The 21,252-nt window shown below is 32.4% G+C and overlaps 1 long non-coding RNA gene across 3 annotated transcripts; it reads right to left on the reverse strand.

Annotated features, from left to right (window-relative positions):
- Positions 1 to 10,236: 10,236 nt before the first annotated feature.
- On the reverse strand, positions 10,237 to 13,935 carry LOC112743694 (uncharacterized). Of its 3 annotated transcripts, none has more exons than XR_011871069.1 (8): positions 13,664 to 13,935; positions 13,291 to 13,408; positions 12,969 to 13,068; positions 12,657 to 12,687; positions 12,288 to 12,544; positions 11,606 to 11,667; positions 11,136 to 11,227; positions 10,237 to 11,033 (listed from the first exon to the last, which is right to left on the reverse strand). It is a non-coding gene; the product is annotated as an uncharacterized lncRNA (long non-coding RNA). The 3 variants fall into 3 exon arrangements; XR_011871070.1 differs by having other exon boundaries at positions 12,657 to 12,833; positions 13,143 to 13,408; XR_011871068.1 differs by having other exon boundaries at positions 12,670 to 12,833; positions 13,291 to 13,576; positions 13,664 to 13,928.
- Positions 13,936 to 21,252: the final 7,317 nt, after the last annotated feature.

The following is a 21,252-nucleotide window of genomic DNA, read 5'->3' on the forward strand; positions in this document are numbered from 1 at the left end:
AGCTCCTCCTTAATGTGTGCTTTTTCTCATTCTGTGATCACTATTAAAATAGCAATGTTTGTGCAGAAACTATAGTCAAAGGTAATACCTAATATCAGCAATTAACCTAACATCCACAAATACAATATCTACAAATATACAAAGCAGTCTATTGATGTGAAATTTTTCAAAACCACAATTCGACAAGTGCACTGAATCGTATTAAGTAATATCACAGTGAATAAGTTATCATTCCCACGAAGATTAAAGGACTAAACAACAATGATTAATTGATTATTCTAATAAGACAAATCAAGAAACAGAAGAATGAATGAGGAATTAAAGCAAACATATAAACAGAGGAAAAGTAAATAGCAAACTGTAAGTGAAAATAATGATGGTGAGAATGTTAAAGCATGTAGAGATCAATCACGATAAAATCATATATAATTGAATTTCAATTCCTTGAGAATCCAATTTCTCCTTAATTAACTAATTGTCAATTCTTTGGTCAACTAATTAAGAAAAGAGGTTAAGCACAAATCTTATTTAGTTTCAAATAAGATTCAAGAATAATTTTAGGTTGGATTATATATCACTTATTCAAGCTAGTCTTAAACAATTGAAACTTACAAGAAAGAAGAATGATTTCTAAAAGTTTTCTAATCCAAATTTTATGTCACTTTTCAAACTAGAGCAATTGAAAATCACAAAGTATTGCACACTCTTTGAAACATTATTCATAGTCAAATAAAAAAGTTGTGAGAAAGAGTTTTCAAGTTAATTCTAATATTAAGTTTTTCAAAACAATATTTAAAATCTAAAACAAAGTTAGAATGTTTTCCAACAATTTTGAATCTTTAGGGATGAAGAACGAAAACTCAATCATAAAATAGATTAAAGTACAAACCTCATATAAAGTAAAATTAGATTAATAATCCATAAAAAGATGAACAAAGCTCCTAACCTTAACAAAGGAGATTAGTTACTCACAGTGGAATGAAAACAAAAACTCTAAAGTCTAGTGTAAACTATATGAGATATGATGTCCACCTCGTGAAAACAATCCTTGGACTTATTTAAAACCTAAACCGAAACCTAGAATTTAAATACAAAACTAAATCAAAACAGAATCAAATCTAATTCAAATCAAATCTTTTTTTAATGACTCTTAACTGACTAGTAATCTTCCTTGTAATTCAGATTCAAAGTTTGGTGATTCAATTCTTCAACATCATGGACTTAGAGTGGTAATTGGGCTTGTCAAACATGGGTGTGTGGCACGCCCACCTTTGACGTGTTGCACACCATCAAAATTTCAGTCCTGGAAGCATGCAACCTTAGCATGTGGCACGCTCACCCTTGATGTGTTGCATGTCAACTTCTAGCTTGGAGGAACCTTTGAATGGCACGCCTCTTATGATTGGCGTGTGACACGCTACAAAATTTCAGCCCTGGAAATCTCTTCTTTGGACGTGTGGCACACCAAATATTGGCGTGTTGCACGCCCTTCATTCATGTCTTGGAGACTTTCCTAAAAAAATGTCCAGAGTATCACGCTCAAGATTGGCATGTGGCACGCCCTAAGCAAGTTTGGCTAGAGATTTAGAGGCCTTTGAGGACATGTGGCACGCCCAAATGCTTGTTTCTTGTGTTCCTGTAAACATATTTTTGTGATAAAATTGTGAAAGAATAAGAAAAGAAGAGAGGAAGAATATTATATTTTGTATTTTTTGATTGATTGAATTGAAGTTGTAAATTATGAAGATAAAATTAAATATATATAGAGTATTGTCCTATGAAAGATAAAAACAAATAAAGAAAAGATAAAGAAAAGATAAGATAAGATAATAAAAATTAAAATTATAATTGAATTTATGTATTTTGTTGAGTTGAATTTGTGGGTCACGAAATTTTTTATTGTTGTCATAGACAAAAGTAGAAGAGTAGTTTAATACTTTGTGTGAAATTCAACTGAAGAAGAAATGTGATGATTGTACTAGACATCAACCACCTGAATCTAATGGCCATCAAGACTACTCTGGCTCAAAATCTTTTGTGGAATTTGACTGGAAAATAATTTTCATCGGTTATGTGGGAGGATTTGTTGTTGGACTGGCATTGGGAAGTGCTTTTTGTTCAGATATTCTCATATGGGTTAAAAGGAAGACTTTTTGTTTAATTTCAAACAATAACTATGTTCTTTTCTCTCTTATATCCTATGTCACGTAGTGTTATGTAAAACTATTTAGAATAAAGTATCGTTTTTGTCCCAAATGTTTGGGATAAGTCTCAAAGTTGTTCCTAATGTTTTAGTGGTCCTATTTAAGTCCCTAACGTTTTAAAACTGACTCAATGTTGTCTTGCCATTCGAGATCCGTTAACAGAATTGACAGCGGGATAAAATTGAGACGATTTTGAAACGTTAGGGACTTAAATAGGACGAAAACGTTGGGGAAAAAAATGATACATAAAAATAAATTTTAATTTTATCCTTCAATAATATTAATTTTTTACTATACATAGTATTCAATTATTTTTTCATCACATCCAAGTAAATTACACTTAATCATATTACTTTCATTTTAAATAAATTAATTTTTTTAATAATTTTACTCTTAAAAATTTTTAGTTATCATGAAATGTTTGTAAAATGACTAATATATAAACTTGCAGAAAAGAAAAAAAAATGATATATATACAATAAAATATAAATTATACCTTTTGTCTCTAATGTATCAAAATTCTTTAAAATTATAAAAAAAATAAATTTATTTAAAATGAAAGTAATGTGATTAAGTGTAATTTATTTAGATGTAATTAAAAAATAATTGAATACTATGTACAATAAAAAATTAATATTATTGAAAGATAAAATTAAATTAAAATTTATTTTTATGTATCGTTTTTGTCCTTAACGTTTTCGTCCTATTTAAGTCCCTAACATTTCAAAATCGTCTCAATTTTGTTCCGCCGTCAATTTTGTTAACGGATCCCTAACGGCAGGACAATATTGAGTCAATCTTAAAACGTTAGGGACTTAAATAAGACGATTAGAATGTTAGGGATAACTTTAGGACTTACCCCAAACATTGGGGATAAAAACGATACTTTACTCAACTACTTAAATAGAGATAAAAGAAAAAAAAAGTAGTATGCTATTTTATTTGTTTGCTCATGTTTAAATAATTTAATTATTATCATATATTTGTTCTCGTATTCCGAGGGTATATATTGTTTTACCATTTTCATTGCTCCATTTTTTTTTATCCTGAAAGGAATGGGATGTTAACTTGAGAAAATAGTAATTTTATCTTTTTTTTTTCGTTTTTTCGGGATTACCTCATTGATGCCTTATAGGCCAATTCTTTTTTTTATTATTATTTAAAATATTGACTCTTTAACATTTCCTGATATACAATTTGAAAGAAGCCTTCTTTTAGAAGAAAATGTGTAGCATCAATGTGTTTAACGCCTTAATTTAAAATTTATTTGAATGAATTTTTACAAAAAGATTTTTTTTTAAGTAATTTTTTTAAAAAAAATAAAAATAATTTTATATTTAAATATTTTAAATAAAAATTTTATTTAACAATTATATTTAAATACAATAACATAAAGTACTTTTTTTTGTTTTATTTATTATGTTAAGAATATCTGTTTTTAAGTAAAAAAAAAAATTTTAAAAATGTAAATTATATTTTATTTATAAATTTTTTTTATTTTTTTAGCATTTTTAATTTTAGTACTAAATTCTGACGTTAGAGTCGTACCATATAGTGCAAAGGAATATATATTATGTGACACGATAATTTAAATCATGAGAAATACTAGAGATGAATCTAAAAAATTTTAATAAGCGACAAAATATATAACATAATAATAATTTTTAATTATAATAGAAATATTATATATAAATTATTTATTAAATTATTTATTAATTATTTATTAATTATTATGTATTTATGTAAAAATATATATTTTAAAAATTTATTTTTAATATATATTCTATAGGGTGATTATTTTTATGTATATATAGTATAATTATTGTTATAATTATACTTTATAATTGTGTAATATAATTAATCTTCGAAATATTTAATTTACAAATTAAAACGTTAAAATAGTAATTTAAATAATAGTATATAATTTAAAATTCAATTTTTTAGATTTTATATTGAAAAAAATTGAGCAATTTTTTTTTAATAATATAATAAAAAATTCAAAATATCTCTCTTTCTTTCTCTCTCTATATATATATATATATATTATCAGTAAATAATGATTTAAAAATTTACTTCTTGTATACTTAGTAGCCATTTTTTATACTGATATTCATAGTTAAAAAGATTTTTTTAAATTAATACAGTTGTTACAGAAAAATTAAAGTTAATTTTAAAAGAAGATAACTAATGCTCTAATTTAAAATTTAATTTTTTAGATTTTATATGGTAAAAAATTGAGCAATTTTTTAACAATATAATCAAAAATTCTCTCTCTCTCTCTTTAAAATTTACTTCTTGTATACTTAGTAGCCATCTTTTATACTGATATTCATAGTTAAAAAAGCTTTTTAAATTAATACAGTTGCTACAGAAAAACTAAAGTTAATTTTAAAAGAAGATAAATAATACTCTTTCGGGTTAATTTCTAAAAAAGCACCAATAATCTCATTTAAATTGAAAATTGATAATTCTAATAGGCATCTAATATGAAATTCTTAAATTAACTATTAAGTATCAAAAGTTGAGTAAAAACTTATTTTGAGGACAAATTCAATAATTTAATGGGGACAAATAAATATTGTTATCATATATTACTCAAAAATAATTTCAAATTGTAGTGAGGGCACTTGCCCCCATAACAATACACATAATCACGTCCCTGACTAGAGGGCCATCAAAATTTATTAGTTTTAGTCACTAATTTTTGCCATCAATCAAATTCTTTTAGTTTAGTAATCCAACAACATACTTTAGCCTATACTTTTTAATCACAACTAGAAAATTGCTTAATACAGACAGATTTAGTCTTTATTACAGACAGATTTTTGGTTACCGACGGATTTTTTTCCGTTGAAAATTACCGACAAATTTTTACCAGTTACCAACAGATTTTCCCTTGGTAAATTTTCTCCTCCATTTCCCTGAAATGTCAAACTTTTCAACGGATTTTCCGTCGATAATTAGAGACAAATTTTTCGACGGATTTTCCGTTGGTAATTAGAGATAGATTTTCCGACGAATTTTCCATCAGTAATTGGCAACAGATTTTTTGTTTGTAATTGGAACCTTGGAAAATCATCCCAAACTCTGAATACAGACAGAAAATTCGTCTATAAATCTGTCAGTAAGGTAAAATAGAATTTTTTTGTTTAGATTTTTCCATTGCAAAATAAACCTATTTTCATACAAAATAAATATAAATTTAATAAATACAAATTTTTATCTAATTTGTATCCGAATATTTATAATATTTCAAAAAATAAACAAATTCATATTATCAAACTAAAAGAAAAGTACTATAAACAAACAAGTCAATATAATTCAAAGCATAAACAAAGTATATTGATATATTAACTATAATAATAAGTAACAATCATACATCAATAAAATATATTGATACATCAACTATAATTTAAAATATAAACTCTGTATTCAAAACATCTTTACTATCTCTGTTCAATGCCTCGGTGGCTAGTTGTTTAGCTGCCATTTGTGGATCCTTTATCCTTTTTGCAATATCTACAACAGCCTCTTTGGGAGCATCATCTTCCACTTCCATAAGGTCCACAACCTTTTTGCTGCCACTATCTCCTGTCTTTACTTCATTATCCTCCTTCTCATTTGCTAGAGTTGCTGGTATCCCTATATCTGCTGCAATATTTTCTACACTTTATTCCTCCCCTTTTGATTTGAACATCTCTCTCAGTGCTGCACATCTCTCTAGCATTCTAAGGGTTAAGGATCCTGATGTTGGGGGCCTCAGATACAATTTTCATAACTTCTAATCAATTGCAAGCATGTGTTTTACTACTAACTGCTTTCCTTTGTTAAATGAATTACTACATATCCTCCACCTGCATGCATATTCATGCCATCCATTATCAGTAACACATAATAATTAATTCATTAATTAGTTTAATTAAATATTAAACATCAATTTAAAAGCATACATTACTTTTAATAATCAGAAGAGCAGGAAGATATTAAGGTGATAACCTCCCAATCTCTGATGTGTTAATTGATAAACAAAATGCTGAAAGGTACAGAACAAGGTAGCATTAGAGAGGATACCAATCTTCTAAGGTTCTGCCCAACACAAATCTTTTCTGTTTTTCTATTGATTCCCTTCATCTCTCTTAAAACAAATTCTCAACTCTCAATTGTCTCTCCTAAAATAGAGAGAGAGAGAGAGATTGCTCTTCAATCAGTTTAATAGAGACTCCCCCTTCCGATGCACTGAAACATCAGTATCAAAAAGTTGAGATGTGAATGCCATTATGCCAGATAAATCTCCATGTATTTTGTAAGAATCGCGAATTAATTAACCAGTTAATTAACGTTAAATAATAATAATTAAATTGTCCGAATTAGGTTCAAAAATTTAGAATAGTAATTAGAAAATATAAATATAATATTTGGACTCAATAGATTTTTCTGAGTTGGAAAATGTAATTTTTTGCGAAAAATTGCATAAAAACGTATACTGGTAAATTAGTCGAGAGTACTGGCTTAAGTCTGTTTGGTACTTCATGAGAATAATAAAAATTGTAGAAAACTTAGGAAAATAATTAAAGTTGAAAACCAGATGTTAATTTTAAAGATTTGGCCTGAAATTGGTCAAACAGGCCAAAAACGCTAATGGGTTGGATTGAGCCCAAGTTGGACCTAAGCTCGACATATATAAAGTCATTTAAGTGGCCATTTCAGCCACTTTTAACACCAAACAGCAGCAGCAATGTGAAATTGAAGAGAGGAGAGGTGAGGGTTTCATTTACTATTCATCATCTTCTTGGAGCCATATCTCACTCTCCGGAGCTCTGATTCATGTGCCATCAGTTGCCACGCGAAGCTGTTGTCGAGCTCTTCGATTTCATCTGACTAAAGTAGTAAGAAACTTTCAATTTTTTATCCAGTTTTTCCTTCTATAATAGATTCGATTTTGGCTATAGTGAATGAGTAGTTCTTGTGATTTTGATTAATTAGGTATAATCTAGCACCGGTACTTAGTGGGTTTTGTCCTAATCAACTGTGGGTAAGGTAAACTTGCTTTTCTCCCTTGTGAGTTTGTGTAATTAGCAACCCTAGGTATTGATTTATGATAAATTATGTATGTCTAGCTTGGAATTGTGATTATTGGAGCATTGGTTCTTGAATTGGCGGTTGGTGAGTTGAGGCTTGTTGGAATCAAATCTTGGTGATTTTGTATATATTGGGAATTAGCCAAGGTATGGTTTCGATTTTCTCTATGTAATATATAATATTTCTAGACACTTAGACTAGTGACCCATAGGATATGTATGGACGAGAAAATATTACGCAACGGAGACATGTGATTAAAGCAACCCGAGTCAAAGTACCATTTAGAATTACCTGGAGGAATCGATAAAGCAGTAGGGGTATTACCAGAAACAGAGAGAAGACGCTGTAGAAGAGACGCAATATTAGATAGAGAGACAGAAGACGGGTTGAAAGGTGCAGAGGTGGTAGGTTCAGTAGTAGCAGCAACAACAGAAGCAGGCGCAGGACGTGGTGGATGAGTAGGACAGGTAGTAATCAAATGTCCCGAGAGCTTGCAATAACGGCAGAACAACTGTGAACAATGGTAGCTAATATGCCCTTTCTGGTGGCATGTGCGACATTCAACAGAGGGGCAGACGGAGAAAAGGTGCCCAAAACGGTTGCAGTTTCGACAGAATGTATCCTTTCTGTCTGTGGCAACAAAAACATCCGACTTTTTCATAACAGTAGTCACACAAATCAAAGAGAGGAGAGAAAACTGCAATTTCGAAGCAAAAAATGAGAAATCGGAGTGTAAAATCGGAAAGAGCTCACCCAAAAACCTTAGAGAGGGTCCCGCTTGGCCCACGTCAGCGCCACGTCAGCACCACGTCAGCGAGTGACGACACGTGGCAGCACCGGATAGGCGGAAGGAGGCACGCTGGCGACAGGTGGCACGCGGGTTGAAAGGGCGGGTCGGGTCGGGTCGTCGCAGGTTAGGGTTACCCAGCAGCTTGCGTGTGACACGTGGACGCTCCAGGGACGTCCGATCTGCACGAAGATCCAACGGAATAGGAAGCCTCTAGAGGAGAAAAGAATGGTGGTGGACATCAACGTTTGGAGGGCGCGTGGGGGCGCGTGCGGTGGTCTCTGGCGGCGATCTTGGCGGCGTTGGAAAGCTGACGGAGAGAAGAACACGATGATACCGGAGGTGACGAACCAAAGCATCGGAAACAGGTCGAAAAAGGCGAGCAAAGAGGCACGGGTGGAAGCTGGAAGGAAGAGCAACCTGGTCGTGGTAGCGTCTTTCGGCGGCGCGTGGAGGCGCGTCTGGCGGCGGATGGCGGCGGTTCTGGTTGCGTTGGAATCAGGGAGACAAGACGAACAAGATGGTTATGGGGTTGACGAACCAAAGCGTCGAAAAGATAACGAAAAAGGAGGCCAAAGAACACTGCCGAAAAGGAAAAACAATGGGACTAGGAATTAATATTCATTGAAAAAAAAAAGAAAGACCTAAGCTCTTGATACCATGTTAGAAACAAGAGACTCAGAGAGTAATCTGAAAAGTGTATTATTCAATTGTGTAAAAAGGTACAATATACAAGAGGTATTTATAGGTGCTAAATGAATCAGAGTAATAAAGACATAGAATCCTATAATTAATATACAGATATACTATATAAATATAGACGATACTAATTGATGTAAATTGATGCTAATGATTCTCTAACAAATAAAATGACGTGGAAGGAGGGAATATAATATAGAACTTTTGATAAATTTCTCCAGGTAAGAATTGTACGATATACGTGCAAAATGGGACACGATAATTTAAAACATTTTAAAGGATAATAAAAATTAGTCAATTAATAAAAAGAAATTTTATTTTTAAAAAATTGGAAATTTATATATAAAATTTTAAAATACACAAAAAATTTATATGGATTGATTATTGAAAATTTTTAAATGTTCTCCCAAATTTAATTTTAATTATAAGGTTTTAAATTGTATTTTTTGTCGCAATTATAATTTTATTGTAACTAATATTTTTTTCACACGTCTAAGTGTTAGTTTGGATTAATTTATTTGAATAAAAAATATTTTTAATAAAAAATAAAATATTTTTATTAAATTTTAAACTCATTTGAATATATCTTTAAGAAAAATATTTTTATTAAAAAAATAAATTATTTTTTTTAAACTAAACCATACTTTACTTTAATTAAAAAATAAAAATAAAAAATATTTTTAATATTTAAATTTTTTTTTAAAAAATCTGTCAAAATATAAAATAATTTTTATTTATTAAAAAAATAAAAAAAATAAAAAATAAATATTTTTTTCAAAAACCAATCCAAATCAATCCTAAAGATATTAAAATTTATGTCCGTAAGTACGTAGCCCTATATACACAACTAGAAAATGGATTAATACAGACAGATTTACAGACGGATTTAGTCTTTATTACAGACGGATTTTTGGTTACCGACGAAATTACCGACGGATTTTGTCCCTCTGTAAAAGTCCCGTCGGAAATTATTTACCGACGGATTTTTTTTCCGTCGGAAAATTACAGACGGATTTTTACCAGTTACCGATGGATTTTCCCTCTGTAAATCCTGCATCCATTTTTCGAAGGCGACGAACTTTCCGACAGATTTTCCGTTTGTAATTACAGACGGATTTTCCGTCTGTAATTACAGACGGATTTTCTGACGGAATTTTCCGTCTGTAATTACAGACGGATTTTCCGATGGATTTTCTGTCTGTAATTACAGACGGATTTTCCGACGGATTTTCCGTCTATAATTACAGACAGATTTTTCAAACTTTGAATACAGACAAAAAATCCGTCTGTAAATCCATCAGCAAGGTAATTTTTTTTTGGATTTTTTCATTGCAAAATACACCTTTTTTCATACAAAATAAATATAAATTTAATAAATAAAATTTTTTTATCTAATTTGTATTCGAATATTTATAATATTTCAAAAAATAAACAAATTTATTGTATTATTAAACTGAAAGAAAAAAGTAATTTACAAGAAAGCCAATATAATTCAAAAAATAAACAAAGTGTATTGATACATCAACTATAATAATAAATAACAACTATACATCAGCAAAATGTGTTAATACATCAACTATAATTCAAAACATAAATTCATTGTATTGTTCTTATAGCATCATATAAATTTTGAATGCCAGGATCAGCTAAGAAGCCACCAAGGAGGCCAAGAAGGTTGAGAGTTCCTATTAAATTGGTTAATATTGTAGCAGATTTAGCTGATGGAAGATTCAAAATTCCAGCAGAAGGGGACCCTGAAGAGTTATTATTATCAGGTTGTCTCATATTGTTCAGACCTCCAAAAGGCATCATGGCCCCTGACGAGGTACCCAATTCAACAGAAGATTGTGACTTTCCATAGTGTATTCTATTAGATTCTTGGATTCCCATAGTATATATAGGCATACACTCGTTAATCTTTCTTCAATGTTTTCCACTAACTTCTGGAGTTGGCATTGCTATTTTATGCATAAATAATTCAAATTGTTTGCAGATCTCAAACCCAAAAACAGAGGTTCATAATATACACGATGAACCTAGCACAATTTACGAATCCATTACTTGAACCTGGGAAGAGGAGCATTTACAGATAAGTTGGAGTTTCATCCATCATGTCATTAGGAACAAGACAAATAAAACAAGGGAATCTGAGATGATAAAGGAACAAGACAAATAAGTTGGAGCACATAAACAGGCCCCGCCATGCTGCTCTGAGATGATAAAGGATCTATTGTGTTGTGCATGTCTCTAATATATATATAACGCTGCATAATGTAATCATGACGATGAGTTTTATTGATCTTAAATGAATTCTTGAATAGCAGGATTAACCATTGATCAGAATCAGACAGAGAGAAGATGAATACATTTTGTCAATTTGAAGACTTCAGTCGCAGAAAAACTCGCGCCAACTGCGCTCCCCTCTGAAACAATAGCAGAAACAGTCCCACTCCACCTGCTAAATAAACCAAATTCATAATTCCTAATCTGAACTAAACAGAAACATTGAAATCATGGAAAAATGCTATTTACAACTTTCTAATGCAAAACTATAATTAGAGAGACCCACAAAATTTAAATCACATTTTTCATGTACTTCCTTTATCTTTTACTTAGTGAATTAGTAATACAGTAAACAGAAACATAAAGACTGGAATTGCTGGCTGCGTGGCAGAAGCATATGTTGGATTAGTATAGCTTAAACCCATAAGAAACAAAAGCTGGTTGCCAAATATCCTGACCAAGATTCAAGAAGCAAACGTAGTATACGTGATAATAAGATTATTGTTCCTATATTGCCAAAACAGTAAACAAGTGACTACATCAAGAATCTTACCCAGTTAATCCAAGAAAGAAGAATGACAGCAATAGGCGCTTCATGATTGGGGCTGTGTACGCCTACAGGCAACATGGTAGATTAGGAAATCACAAATAATAAATGAAATGAAGACTTGAGAATACCGTCAGTGGAAACAATAAAATTCAGAGCTAAAACTGTTTCTAAATTACTTCGAATCTGTAGAACTGTTAAATGTGCAAAGTAGGTATGTATAACCTATGCTGTTAGGTGCCAACAATCAAAATTAGCAGTCTTCCTGTATAAGATATAAACATGATTAGCAGCCTGGAACCAGTAGCAATAATCAAGCACAAACATAGTACATTTCTTGAACCAGGTTTTAGATTACTATTGTTCATTGCCTCAAATTAATGTCCAAAAGGAGTAAGCCATTCAATATCAGTGAAATACAGAGCATGCTCTAAATTTGCAGGAAGAAATTTCTAAATAATTAATATTTTCATACAAATAGAATGGCCCTAAACACAGACTCCACGGTGCCAGAATCACCCATCATATACAGTGGAAAGTGCATCAATAAGAAGAAAATGCAAAATAGTAATTATTCTAACAGGTTAAATTTTTCTACAACAAATTGGAAAGTAGTAATTATTTATGGCTAAAACAGAACACAATTAAAAATTTCTTAAAGGAGAAAAGGGAGATAAAAAGAGCATACTTTTCATGGAAATAAGCGACAGGAGCAAGGATAGAAAGGGCAACGAGATCCCTAAACACACAGAAGACTAATTCGTTGACACCAACATTGAGGGCCACTTTTGTGGTGACATGGTATCCACCATATAAGAGCTGCACCATGGCCATGGCTAAATGAGCCTTCCATGTATCAGCACCCACTGATGCTGACTCTGACCCTGATCCTAAAGCTATCCAGCCATCACAAACCCACCTTTTCTTCTCGCTCTCTGTGGAATTCTGACAAACACCTCGCAGACAAAGAAATTTAATATTCTTGGTAGGAGTATTTGATTAGATAAATGACCACGTGAAATCAAATATAGTATTGTATTGTATTAAAAAAGCTTACGCCAGGGACTCACAGTAGATCAACGCCCAACCTAATTCCGAGAAGTTGAAACAGCAAAGCAAAATGGACCATTAGTTTGAATAATAATGAATAATCAATCCAAGGGGAAGAGGAGCCATGTGTCATGAATGCACCAAATAACAAATCCTCACATGTTTCCCACAGCCACCTTTGTGACTGCAAGGAAAGTGGCAAACATAACAATAAGGAGACGTATGCATATGCCATGAATTAGGAGTTGTAGGTCACCTCTCTCATTGAGACACATAATGGCATTGAGACACATATAGAGTAGTAGTAAATAGCACTAACCTGTTGCCAAAAGAAGCATGTAACTTAGTGATGATGGCTTCCTCTTCATAGAGATATTTCCTCTTTTGAGATCTGCAACTCTTACCACATCTTAGTAACCCTTCATGAAGAAGAAGAAGAATAAGAGCCTGATGATGAAACTAGTTCAAGCATTGAATTAGAAGTTTTCCTTACATTTCTCTATATCTAAGTAGAAACTTCATATCCCTGTTAGTCTTAACATGAGATGATTTTTCATGCCGTCTAGAATCTTGATGCTTAATTGACAAAGGTGACAAGAAGCAGCAACATAGTCACAATCAATTTGAAGTCAAGGTATTACCTTCAATTTTCTTAATCATCTCTTCTTCTGAGACGCGTGATTTCTCAAGCTTCTTCCCAATTTTAGTTTCCCCTTTCACACACATAAATCTATTCCTAATTTCTCCTGAAGAATGAGGCTAACCCCAAAGAGACAACAACAACAACAACAGAAAATCAGAAATAGACAAAACAACAAACAGGTAGAATGCATATTAACAAAGTCCATTCCAAAATATATCCAATCTGATTCAATTCAATGCTCAACAAATTGGAGTTCCTTCACATAAAGCTTGCCATCTCTGTGTCTGTAACAAAATCCTAAATTGTTTTCAGAACAGAACAGATACAATGGCAAGAGAATCAATGTTATCGGAAGGGACGACGGAGCATACCTAAATCAACGGCGACGAGAAGAAAAGGTAGAAGCGGTGACGACGCTGACGAGCTTCAACGAGCAGCGACAGAAAACGGTGTCGAGAGGGTGGCAAAATTCATCGACGTCGAAGCTGAAAGAGAGAGACTGGTGAACGGGTGTGACGGAGAGATTGGGAAAGGGGTGTGATGGAGCTCCGGGCAGTGGCGGTGCAACGGTGAGAGGTGCCGCCGATGAAGGATTTGGAGGGCATGGGTGAGGAGCCCGCGAAAGATGGGGTGTTTGAGAAATGAAGAGAGGAACGAGAATTAAACTCTTATTTTAATATTTTCGACGGAAAATTTTAAATTACAGACGGATTTTCCGTCTGTATTAATTTAATAAAATTCAGAATTTTTATTTATTTAATTATAGACGGATTTTTCCGTCTGTAACTATTTCCGACGGAAAAAATTAATTTTTTCGACAGAATTATCGACGGATTCTTTTTTCCGTCTGTAATTTATGCTAATTCATTTTTTTGTTTTCCGACAAAAAATCCCTCTAAAATTCCGTCTGTATTTCCGTGGGATAAAATCCATCGGAAATATCCGTCTGTAATAACTAATTTTCTAGTAGTGATATAAGACTACTTTAATTTTGTTATTACTATTGCTTTCCAAAAGTTTTAACAGATATACTAAATAAACTAAGAACAAAAGTTGTTTTTCATAATGACAAATTATAACAATGGTATATAATTGTTTCTAAAATTTAAAGTGATTAATTAATTATAAGATTTAATTATTCTGCTGATTTTTATAGTTTATCAAATTTTTAATTAAGTTTTTATATTTTTTTTTCCTTTTTACTTCAGTTTCTATACTATATTAGATTTTTTAATTAAGTCCTTATTAATAGTTAACGATAAAAAAATGTTTATGAAATATAAATTTACTAATTTACTCTTATTCCCTCCCTTCTTTCTTCCACCCTCACCGTCCTCTAGCATCTTCTCGCCTTCCTTCTCTGTCATTACCCTCCTACCAACAAGCTCCCTTTCTTCTATGATAGAATTTTTGTCATAATCAACATAAATGCAAAACTAAAATTTTTGCCATAATCAATTTTTAGCATGATCATAAACAAAGTTTTTGCCATAACATAATCATTTTAATTACAAGCAAACACACATAATTAGAACTCATAATCATAATCTTTATCACAATCAATTTTTTTTAACATAATCACTGGACAGAAGTAAAACTAATTCAAAAACAGAAATAGAATGAATCAAAAGCAAAATGAAGTAGAAACAGATGCATAATGAAGCAAGAAAAAAAGGGTGAAACAAAACGAAGCAAACGGATGCCGAATTTGACACCGCAAACACCAACAACAGACGGAAAGGAAGTAGCTCGTCAGTGACCTCTTCCAAGAACGATGGCAGCAGCGTTGTCACCCTCCGTCGCCTCGCTCTTCCTCGATCCCTTTCTTTCTCCCCGTAATGTGATCTCTCTTTCGCGGTCTCTCTTTCTCTCTCGTTCTATCTTTCTCTCTCTTGAGGCGTGGAGGGTGGCCAAAGAAGGATTCGACGATGCTCCTGTTAGATCAAAGCAGCGGACTCGTGATTACAATGAAGGTGAAGAAGTTGAGGGTGACAGTGTTGGAGGCAATCTCGAAGATCGACGCAACTGATCTGGGAGCTTTTCTTTAGTGGAAATCCCAGCATATCTCCGAGCTTTTCTTTAGTGAAAAACGCATGAGTTTGGACCTTCTTCATTGCCAATATCACCGCTACTCAACGCGTCAACACCTATGAACTTCTCCAAAGAAATGAACTTCGTTTGAATGTTCTCTTTTACCTGCAGTTGCTCCAACTCCTTCTTCTCTTCCATCCCTTGTGTTCTGGTCATCAAAGTCGAGCTCGGGAGGTGGAAGGAGAGGTCATCGGGGGTAGAATTGGAGAGGGGGAGGAGGGGTGCGGCGGAAGTGGCAGGAGTGAGGGTGGGAGAGGGAGAGGCGGGAATAAAGGAGGGAGATGGAGAGGAAGAAGAAGAGGAGTGAAACGGTTAATTTTGTCTTTATAAAAATAAAAGAGAGACATAATTAGGATTCAAAAAAATTGAGAGTATCTGCAATTTGAAAATGGAATATTCTGTTAAACTAAACGGTTTTGTCATAGTAGAGACCTAATTGAAGAAAATATTAGTTTCGAGATTCAATAAAAAAAAATATAGAGACCTAATTGAAAATTCGGTAAAATTATAAGGACCGACAAAATAATTAAACCTAAATACAACTGAACATAAATATAGTAAATGTAAAGAGCATTTTTTTTAAATGCAGATATAACATATACCATATGTATGCGCCAATGTAGTTATTAAATGCCTCGAATGGTTTGTAAAAGATACAATTGCAAAAATTAATCATTCCATCAGATATTAGATGATAATGACACATAACATAATTTATTTTGTGACACCATCAACATCGAGTGGTGTTCTGATCATGTCTCTTCCACCAAACCTCCTTTATAGCCTTTGTTTCGACCACCATAAGATGCATCCCCGATGCACAATAAAAAAATGCTAAATACTATCGAATTTACTATTAAATTTAGCGTCACAGGTTAGCAGTGGGTTTACTAGTAAATTCGATTTTTTTGGCAGTAAATTCGCCGATAATAATTAGAGAAAAAAAAGATAAATTGGCACGATCATTACCATCGAATTTAGAGATAAAAAAAGCTGATGGTGAGATAATTAAATGAAATGCATCGTTTTGGTCATAGGCTGTGCGATACCAATAGATTTTTTCGACGGTAAATCCGTTGGTAAAATTGATCCTCAATTCGAATTTGCAAACTCTTCTCCTCTATTTTTGCAAAATCAACAATTTCATCTCTCTCCCTTCTCTTTCTCTCTCGCCGTCAGTCCCCATCGCCACCATTCATTGCCGTTTCATCGCCGTCGACCGCTTCCCAAAACTCTAGCCATCGTCGTCGTTGAGGAGCGTCCACCTAGAGCTTGTTTCTACCATGGAGGATTTTGTTTCTCCGCTGTGAGTTGCTGCCTCCATCATTTGCCGCCGCCACCACTTGTCTTTGTCAGCTGCAATGTTATCCTTCCTCTTTCATTCATGTATGTCTTCTTTCCTTCTTTCTATTTTATATGGCATTATTGATATTTGCTAAACCCTAAACCTAATAATTAGGATAATTTCTAAGTGTTAAGTTAAATTAGGTTTATCGTTCTATCTAGTAGTCCTTATAAAATATGTGATATTTTATTTTATTTTAGTTATTATAAAAAAGAACAAATAGAGATGAAATTTACTTTTATAGAAGCCAAAAGAAAGAAAAAAATAAAGAAAACTAGTAAAACAATTGCAATATAATAAAAGTATACATATTATCAAGATGCATGTTGATTTGCTTGCAATATTGTCAGTGCTTTGGGAGCATCTGATCTACTATTGTGATCACACATATTTCATTTTTTTGCAAATTATAAATGTAAAGGTCTCATAAATTTCGTTTGAGAAGTGTCTTCTTCATTAGTCATTGAATACTTTGTCTAGCTTCTTTTCTTTTAAGGTCTTTTGTTGTGTTTTTACTTTTTTTTATTCTATTAATAAAATATATGTTAGTTGTTTGGAATTGCATTTATTATTGTAAATATATTCAATTCATATTCTATATATGTATAGCTCTTACAATTATAGACAGTTATGGTTTTTGCTGAATGTATTTAAAGTATGTTAGGCTTATATAAATATAAGTGAAAATATGTATAGAATAAAATTAAATTAAAAAATGTCAAAAATCAAATTGAAGGTTTGGTGTATTTTAAATTTGATTTTCTTGCTTAATTGATTTTTTTTTAGTTTTAATATTAAACTTTGATATTTAAATTTGTTTGTGAACTTTTACTTAAAAATTATAGATAAATTATTATACAAAATTGTAAAACTTTGAATTTTGTTAGTTTAGAAATTATTAAATTTGAATATTTAAAAAAATTATTTAAAAAAATTAAAATTTAAGTTTACTATCGGTTAAATCTGCCGGTAACTATTAATAATAAATAATATATTACCATCGGATTTGCCGGGTAAAATATCCGACGATAACAAGCTCCAAAATTTCATCAATTAAAAATTTAAATCCGTCGCTAAATTTGCTGGTAATTAGCAGCGGACGAAAAAATTCGTCGATAAATAATTACTGACGAAGTTTATACCATCAGATTTATTCTGTCGCTAAATCTGTCAATAAATCTAACGGTATTCAATGACTTTTTTGTAGTGATAATCCCGAGCAGCGTGATAACGACCACTAGGGATGATGATATTCAATTCCTTTATGAGGATTACATGCAGCATACTAACTAGATAGGATTTGATTGTATCTATTGTTTTTGTTGACTTTATTGCATTTATTTAGTTTATTGGTATGAATTTTGAATAAGCCTATATGTTTACTATTTATTTATTTTTGAATTATTTTTAAACTTTTTTTAATAATATATAATAGGTATTTGAAAAATATAATAATATATTATTAATGGAAATAATAGAAAACAATGAATAATATCATTACTGATGATTAAATCATCGGTAAATGCACATTTTTAATAATAAAAAATCTTTGTTATTATTACCGATGACTTAAGCATCAATAAATTTAATATTTTCATTTTTTTTGACAATTTTTATTAGCACTCGTACAAGCACTGTTATTATTATTTTGTTTTTATGGACGGTTACAAATCGTCAGTAATATTTCTTAAATTTTCCAATAAAACTTTTACTCACGCACTTAAAATTGATTACCGACTGACTCCTTGATCGTGGGTAAAAGTGAACATTCTTAAGGTGACAACAATAAATATATATATATGCTAATTTTTTTTATAAAACAAATACATATAACTAAACACTTAATAACTTATCCATATGTCACGAAGACAAAAACTAAAAATTTACACGCATCAAAACAATGTGATAAACACAACCTACACACATTTTATTTCTTGAAACTTACTTGCATATTCTCATAAACTATATTATGCATTAAACTGATAAATAATAACGGAGGTAATGCTCCAAATGGTCTGTAAAATTCAAAATCCGCTTCGATTAAATTTTTCATTTTATAAAATGACCAAATATACTCTTCATTTTCAGAAATCTGAGACGAACAAACACACCCACACGTGCTGCTTACCGGAAAGGATGTACTGCCTCTGGCTCGCATTCCGTCCCAGTTCCTTACCCCCTGTGGGTGGGGATAATAAGTGACTTGCTTTAATGCACCTTTTACCTAACCCTGTCATTCTTCATTTCATATTCTTTCGTTTCAAGAAAGAAAGAGTTTTTAAGTCCATCCCAAAGATTTTCCACCACTACTTTCGGAGTGGACCGCTTTCGAACAAAATGGAACGGTCTTTCTTTCTTCAAAGGCCGGCTTATTACGCCGCTAACTTACCTAACGTATAAAGATCGCTTACAATGCGGTGACCGATAGTGAAGTACAATAGCCGTGTGCTCTAAAGCTAGTCAGGAGCTTTTACTCTTTCAACGAGTCGAGTCAAAAGTGGATACCCTTGTTGAGTTCTCTATTGGCTCTCCCAGAAAGCAAAGTCGATTGATATATGCAGAAGGTGAGCAGTTTCGATGTTCATGACCACGTGTACCATCAACCGTTTAATGTTGTTGATGTGTGTAGTTAAGTACCAACTTGGTAGTTAACTGTTAGTTGATTTGGACAAACAATGAGTTCAATTCAAATTGCATGGTATCCAAATTCAAATTTGTTTAAAAACTCAAATTGATCCATACACAATTATAAAATGCTAACTCTCAAATCTTCATCTTCATCATTTATTTTTCTTCTCCTCTTCTCTGTTGTCATTTTCCTCCACGTCTCTTGCTGTTCTTCTCCTATTTTATGCATGAGGCATGATGGGTTTTGGTGATATAAGTCAAGAAAGTTCAAGCATAAACAACTCTAGTACCAAAAATTATAGTGGCTAGGGTATTCAAAACAAGGGTAAGAATGTTGTTATGTAATTGTGAGTTGCGTATGGTCATTAAGTATTCAGCCACCACAGACAATCTTGGAATGTCATTTTATGGGTATCCTAATTATGAGGTAAATTTAGATATATCTAAAAGCTATCTGATTCTGTTGTGTTGTATTTGAAGAGATGATTTAGTGATTGTTATTCATTGTCTGCGTCTAAATTATTGCAGTTTGGTGTCTAATTTCTTTCATTGGGATAGATGATGGATACAAAGAATAGTAAGGTGTGGTTCAAGTTTCACAGAAAATATTGAATGAGCACAATTGGAGAGTAGGAAATTTAGAGAGTGCTGTAACTACATTAAAGATGATAATGGTGGCCCTGGTGTATGTTGTGATTATTGTTGGATTTGGTTTAAGATTTTCTTTGGTGTGATTTTAGTTAACAAGTAGGTAATGTGGGTGATGAGCGGATAATTTATACGCTTTTTGGCATTGTTTTTAGTATATTTTTAGTAGAATCTAGTTACTTTTAGGGATGTTTTCATTAGTTTTTATGTTAAATTCACATTTCTGGACTTTACTATGAGTTTGTGTGTTTTTCTGTGATTTCAGGTATTTTCTGGCTGAAATTGAGGGACTTGAGCAAAAATCAGATTCAGAGGTTGAAGAAGGACTGCTGATGCTGTTAGATTCTGACCTCCCTACACTCAAAGTGGATTTTCTGGAGCTACAAAACTCGAAATGGCGCGCTTCTAATTGCGTTGGAAAGTAGACATCCAGGGCTTTCCAACAATATATAATAGTCCATACTTTGCCCAAGTTTAGATGACGCAAACTGGCGTTCAACGCCAGCTCTCTGTCCAATTCTGGAGTTCAGCGCCAGAAAGGGATCAAAAACCAGAGTTGAACGCCAGAAATGGATCAAAACCTGGCGTTCAACTCCACAAATGGCCTCTGCACGTGGAAAGTTAAAGCTCAGCCTAAGCACACACCGAGTGGGCCCCGGAAGTGGATTTATGCATCAAATACTTACTTCTGTAAACCATAGTAGCTAGTTTATTATAAATAGGACCTCTTACTATTGTATTAGACATCTTTGAATCCTGGATCCTGGATTGTATTCTGATCCTGTGATCACGTTTTAGAGGGGCTGGCCATTCGGCCATGCCTGGACCTATCACTTATGTATTTTCAACGGTAGAGTTTCTACACTCCATAGATTAAGGTGTGGAGCTCTGCTGTTCCTCAAAGATTAATGCAAAGTACTACTGTTTTCTATTCAATTCATCTTATTTCGCTTCCAAGATATTCATTCGCACTTCAACCTGAATGTGATGAACGTGACAATCATCATCATTCCCTATGAATGTGTGCCTGACAACCACTTCCGTTCTACATTAGAATTGAATGAGTATCTCTTAGATCTCTTAATCGGAATCTTCGTGGTATAAGCTAGAATGATGGTGGCATTCAAGAGAATCCAGAAGGTCTAAACCTTGTCTGTGGTATTCCGAGTAGGATTCAATGATTGAATGACTGTGACGAGCTTCAAACTCGCGATTACCGGGCGTAGTGACAGACGCAAAAGGATAGTA

This window comes from Arachis hypogaea, chromosome 14 (assembly GCF_003086295.3).
Source record: "Arachis hypogaea cultivar Tifrunner chromosome 14, arahy.Tifrunner.gnm2.J5K5, whole genome shotgun sequence".
Classification (NCBI taxonomy): domain Eukaryota; kingdom Viridiplantae; phylum Streptophyta; class Magnoliopsida; order Fabales; family Fabaceae; genus Arachis; species Arachis hypogaea.